Below are 6000 nucleotides of genomic sequence, written 5' to 3' on the forward strand. Positions count from 1 at the left end.
GTTGAGCTGTACTATCTGGCTGGGTGACCAGATCGGATGTTGGTGTTGAAGGTGCCGGTGACGCCTTGGCGCCTCTCAGGTGCCGTCGGTTACGCCGTATAGTCTGTCCCTCGCCAGTGCGGATCACGAAAGAGCGGGCAGTTTCTGCAGGTCGGATGATGACAGCCGGTTTCCAGGCTCCGGACTCGTGCTGAAAGCGAATGTGGTCCCCCTGCTGCAGCCTCGGTAGTGGTGTGGCGCTGCGATTGTAGTAACGCCTCTGATGCTCTTGTCTTTCCATCCGTGTTTTTTGCACAACCGTCGGGCTTATGATGCGAGGTACCAGGTGGCATCCGGTAACAGGAAGCACTGAGCGTAGACGTCGACTCATGAGGAGCTGCGCGGGTGACCTGAAGCTGTCGACTGGCGTGTTCCTTTGCTCCAATAGGGACAGGTAGGGATCTACTCCCTGAGCATGAGCTTTATCCAGAACTGATTTGGCCGTTTTGACTGTTCTTTCGGCAAGGCCGTTGCTTTGCGGGTACAAAGGACTTGAGGTCGTGTGGACAAAGTCCCATGTGACTGCAAAATCCTTGAACTCTCGAGAGCTGTATTGTGGGCCGTTATCTGAGATAAGCGTCTCTGGTATACCATGTCTGGCGAATATGGCCTTGAGCTTTTTGATGACGGACCCTGCAGTGGTAGAGAATAGCCTTTCGACCTCAAAGTAGCGGCTGTAGTAGTCCACAACTACCAAGTAGTCCCGTCCACGCCATGTGAAGAGATCTGAGGCCACTGCCTGCCATGGCCTCTCAGGGATCTGGTGTGGGATGAGAGGTTCTTTGGGATTCGCCGCGCGCCTCTCCTGACATATGGAACAGTTTTCCACCGTGGCAGCTATGTCCTTGCCCATGCCTGGCCAGAAGAGGGCGTCCCTTGCTCTCTGCTTACTCCTCTCAATCCCCATGTGCCCAGTGTGGATTCTCTCCAGCATGTTGTTTCTTAGGGCTATTGGCACTATAATTTTGTCACCTTTGAAGATGATGCCATGGAAGTGTGAAATTTCATCTCTGAAATTCCAGAAGTCCAAAAGGGTTTTGGGGCATTTTTTTCTGTCCTCAGGCCAGCCATCCTGCACAATTTGCTTCAGCAGGGTGAGCTGCGGGTCACATCCTGTTGCAGCCTGTATCTCTGAGAGTTTTTTGTCACTTACTGGGAGGCTGTTTATCACTGAGTGGATCTGGTCCTCCATGCCTTCACTCAGTGTGCTGTCTTGGTCGGGCAATGGTTTCCTGGACAGTGTGTCGGCCACAGGTATGTCTTTTCCGGGCCGGTGCACAATCTCTATGTCGTATCTCTGCAGCTGTAACAGCATGCGCTGCAGACGAGCAGGGGCTACAGAGATTGGTTTCTTCAGTATGTGCTCCAACGGCTTGTGGTCCGACTCTACGATGACTCTCCTGCCGTATATGTACGTGTGGAAACGCTTGCATCCAAACAGCACTGCAAAGAGCTCTTTTTCGATCTGTGCATAGTTGACTTCTGTTAGGGTCAGTGTCTTTGAAGCATATGCTATTGGATGTCCGTCCTGCATTAACACAGCTCCCAAACCATACTTTGATGCATCTACTTGTAGCCGTAGCTCCTTGGTCGTGTCGTAGTATGCCAGTATGGGGCCTGGTTCTCTGGTTATGAGATCTTTCATTTGCTGGAAGACTCTGTCGTGGGTCTGATCCCAGATGAACTCTGAGTCTTGTTTGAGCAGCTGACGCAGCGGTGCGTTCACCTCTGATAGTCGTGGTGCGAATCTGGACAGGTAGTTCGCCATTCCAAGGATTGTCTCAAGCTCATTCTTATTCTCAGGAGGTGGCATGTCCTTTATGGCCTGCAGTTTCTTTGGGTCTGGCTGGATGCCCTCCCGGGTGAGTTTGTGTCCAAAGTAGCTCACTTCTGTGGCGCCTATGACACATTTCTCTGGATTGAGACGTACTCCTCGCTCCCGTGTGCGCTCAAACATGGCACGGAGGTTCTCGTCGTGTTCCTCCTTTGTCCTGCCAAACACGAGGATGTCATCCACGATGGCTGCCACTCCATTGAGCCCTTCATACGTCTCATCGATTTTCCTTTGGAAAATGTCCTGTGCTGATATTATCCCAAAAGGAAGGCGCAGAAAACGGTACCTGCCAAAGGTCGTGTTGAAGGTGGTGAGGAGCGATGACTTGGTGGTTAGTTGGATGGCCCAATAGCCTGAGCGAGCATCCATGACACTGAAGTACTGTGCTCCTGCCAGCTTTGGTGTGATGTCATCCAATGTTGGAAGCGGGTAATGAGGTCTTTTGATGGCTTTGTTTAATTCGCGAGGATCGAGGCATACTCTGAGCTTCCCAGTACGCTTCTCTGCGACCACCAGTCCGTTTACCCATTCTGTGGGTTCTTTTACTTTGATGATTATGCCGTTTTTCTCCATGTCATCCAACTCCCGTTTCAGTCGTTCCCGCAGTGTGAAAGGGATCCTCCGGGGGGGGGGGGGGGGGGGGGGGGGCACACAACGGGCATGGCGTCTGGGTCAATGTGTAAGTCGCATTCTCCTGGGAATTTCCCTATGCCCTCGAACACATCGGCAAACTCCTCCATGACATTTGTTATCTGTACTGACATGACCAGCTTGACTAGGTTTAGATCCAGGCATGCTCTCAACCCTAGGATGGGGGGTGCTGCAGTGTCTACTATGTCAAATGTCAGCATCTTGTGAATGCCTTTCCACCTGCACTTCAACTGGCATGTGCCCTTGATGTTGAGTTTTTCTCCTCCATAGCCAGATAGTGTGCGTGTGGGCGGTGCCAAGCTAACCTGCTTAAAACACTTCTTAAACAATCGGGCAGGGATGACGTTAGCAGTGGCTCCTGTGTCAAGCTTAAAACTCACGGTGTGATGCAGTGAGCCTACTTCTACGTCGGCGTAAGCCTGTTCATCGGCCTCCCCTTCGTTGCACTTTGTTATGGAATCTATGAATAGCTCCGCTTCATCGCTTGGAGTGTCAGGGTTAATAGAGTACACTGGGTTGGGTTGGTGTGGTGCTTGTGAACGGCATGCTTTGGCAAAGTGGTTCATTTTATTGCACTTTTTGCACCTCTTCCCTTTTGCAGGACACTCCTCCTTCTGGCTGTGTGCTCGTGCACATCTTCCACACACTTTTCCCATCTTATTATAATGAGGTGCCCTCCTATCTTTTTGCTGCGTACTCTGGCGCTTAGCGGATACTGCATGCGCGGGCGCTGCTCCCTGCAGGCTCGTGTGTGGGTCAACCATGGCTTTCAATTGCTCTCGTGCGATCTCATAGGAGCGTGCAATGTCTATGGCTTTTTCTAGAGTCAAATCTGACCCTTGGCTCAGCAGCTTTTCTCTGACTTGTGGTAAACTGGTTGCAAAGACAATCCTGTCTCGGACCATTTCATCACTGTTAACGTAGCCACACTGCTTGACGAGTAACTTTAACTCGGTCACAAAGTGTTCAAATGACTCCCCTTCACCTTGGAGTCTTTCATTAAACTTGTATCTGGCGAAAATGGTGTTCGTTTTCGGCATGAGGTACTGTTCAAACCTGTCGAGATATGTGGTCAGCTTTTTAGCTTCTTCATCAGACAGCTGCCATGTGTTATAAATGTCCCTGCCTCTTTCTCCTACCCACAGAAGAAGATAGCTGCACTGGGTCTCCTCGGGCTTGCCGCTTAGCGGGCCGCTAAACATTAGCTTCACATGTTGCACGAACCTCCGCCAGGCATCGGGAAGATTGGCTGAATCCCAGTCCATCCGTGGTGCAGGAACTCCCGACGAATCCATTTCGCTCTGTCGGTGGGCGTTTAGTTCGATTTACTCTGACACCATGTAATATTCTGTCTCAAACTTATGAATAACGTGTTCATAATCTGCTTCGTGAGCCACCATTATCTTTATTGCCGCTCGTCCATTTCAACATAAAACACACCCACTTTCGTGACAGCAAACACTCCCCGTTGCCACTACGGTGGACCACAAGGGACAGTAAGCACGGAGTGCAAACATTATCAGCAATACAACAAAAGGCTTATTAACGCAGGAATTCACACAGTCAACATTCATCTCTTCTTTTCCGCTCTAATATGTAAAACTAATGCTTTTTGCTCTGTGCTAGAGCTAAAATTACGTTGGTTTGGTTTCCTTCTTCGGAGGAAAAATGCAGCACTGACCCTGTCCATGTCTGCTATTGGTCATCTGGTTCCAGCTCCGCCTCTTTTATGTGAAAGGACAGAGCTAGATTAGGAAAACCTGGTTTTACGTCCACTGTCGCGTGACTGTGGTTTAGAGTCTTATGGAGCTACATATGTTAACCTTGCTTCTTAGCACAGGCCTTTGGGGCTGCCTGCTCTTACTAAAGTGAGTGGCATGAAGCAGTCTTAAAAACCTGCTTCAAAGTAGTCCATAAAGCCACCTTTTGGTCTCCGGTGACTCCCCCCTGCAAAAACACCACCACCACCTCTCTTCTCGTCCCCTCCCAGCTAATGCAGAACATGGCAGCCAGACCTCCAGTGAAGGCCCCAGCTGTACTTGCAGTTACATGCGCTGGCTTTTATATCTAACTTAAAGGGCAATGGGATGTACTTATGTTACACAATCATACAGTGGATGTGTAATGGCGGTGTGGGTTCGAGCTCTACGGGACGCGGCGTCAGACGTCGTTCAAAATGTATATATGCATATATTTATATAAGTTTATTTAAAACCCCCACACACATACTTTAATTTGCACTTTTAGCCGCGAAGATTTAACAGCAAGAAAAAAGCGCTTTGTCTGTTATTGGCACGTAACGAAGCCGGTGTGTAGTGTGACTAATCCTCCTGCAGTGTGAACTTACGGCTTTACGTTTGGGACGTGGTTGAAGTGACAACGTAACGGTCAGAAATCGACTGATAGCCCTTATTACTACGGTGACACGGTTACCAGGTAACACCAGAGACTAACTCTGCTAGTTATTAAAATGACAACCTTTTCTATTTTTACCCTTCATAGTATTAATAAATACACACACACACACACACACACACACACACACACACACACACACATATATGTATATATATATATACATATATATATATATAAATAAATATTTGAGGGGTGTTGGGGGAATAGTTTACAAAAAAGTGCCCTTTCAATCAGCGTATGGTTAATATCTAACCGTTGTGAGTGATTCACGGTCCTTGAGTCCATCCGCTACCTTTGCAATAGGCAATTAATCAGACATTTGAAAGCGTATCGATAAAAAAAACTGCGTCCTTTCTAATAAATGACGAGACAAACACAAGGAGGAAGCCACGGAAAAGTGAACGGAGTTTAAAGGGTAGCTCGAGCACAAATAAAGCGAGCGAGACACAGAGAGAAAATAAACTTACCACATCGGCTTCCGTTCGGTATTCTCACTCCTCAGAACCGGAAGAAACATTCCTTGTTTTCTCCGACTCTGAATCCCGAGTGCTCTCGCTCTCACCGGTTACGCGCAGAGGAAAAAGCCCCGGAACGAGGTCGAAGAGAGGTGATTAGCATGTATATCGACTAGAAATGAAGTGGCTTCATGTGACTGCATGACACCCACTCGATCGGCTTGCGCATGTAATTGTGTTTTTTAGAATTTGCGTGGCGCTAGACAGACACGGAGACAGAGAGAGAGAGAGGGAGAGAGAGGCGTGGAGAGACTCTCCGGTTTGCACACTCACATCATTGGTTAACAAACAGCAATCAGATGCAAATTCCTAACCTCTGAATCAGCAGGGGCCAGCCCTCCCACCTCCCCCCAACCTCCCCTACCTCCCCCCAACCTCCCCTCCTCTTCCTCCCGGACGCCCCCGACCCCCGCGGCAGGGTAAGTGCAGGGCTATAAAGTTGGAGTGGGGCAGAAAGCTGGGGACGTTAGAGCAGATGATGCAAACTTCAGGCACACTTTGCATTTGGTGTCCCTGCGGTATTTAACAGATGGACAGTAGCAG

At 49.2% G+C, this 6000-nt stretch overlaps 1 protein-coding gene across 2 annotated transcripts in view; it reads right to left on the reverse strand.

Moving 5' to 3' along the window:
- arid3a (AT-rich interactive domain 3A) overlaps positions 1 to 5773 on the reverse strand; it is a 52834-nt gene extending 47061 nt beyond the window's left edge. The window contains exon 1 of one of the 2 annotated variants that reach the window (XM_080883263.1): positions 5410 to 5773. The gene's annotated coding sequence lies outside the window, so the exon portion shown is untranslated. The remainder of the gene's footprint in view (positions 1 to 5409) is intronic. The other variant, XM_080883264.1, reaches the window with a different exon arrangement.
- Positions 5774 to 6000: the final 227 nt, after the last annotated feature.

Source organism: Rhamphochromis sp. 'chilingali', assembly GCF_963969265.1.
Source record: "Rhamphochromis sp. 'chilingali' genome assembly, chromosome: 5".
Lineage (NCBI taxonomy): Eukaryota > Metazoa > Chordata > Actinopteri > Cichliformes > Cichlidae > Rhamphochromis > Rhamphochromis sp. 'chilingali'.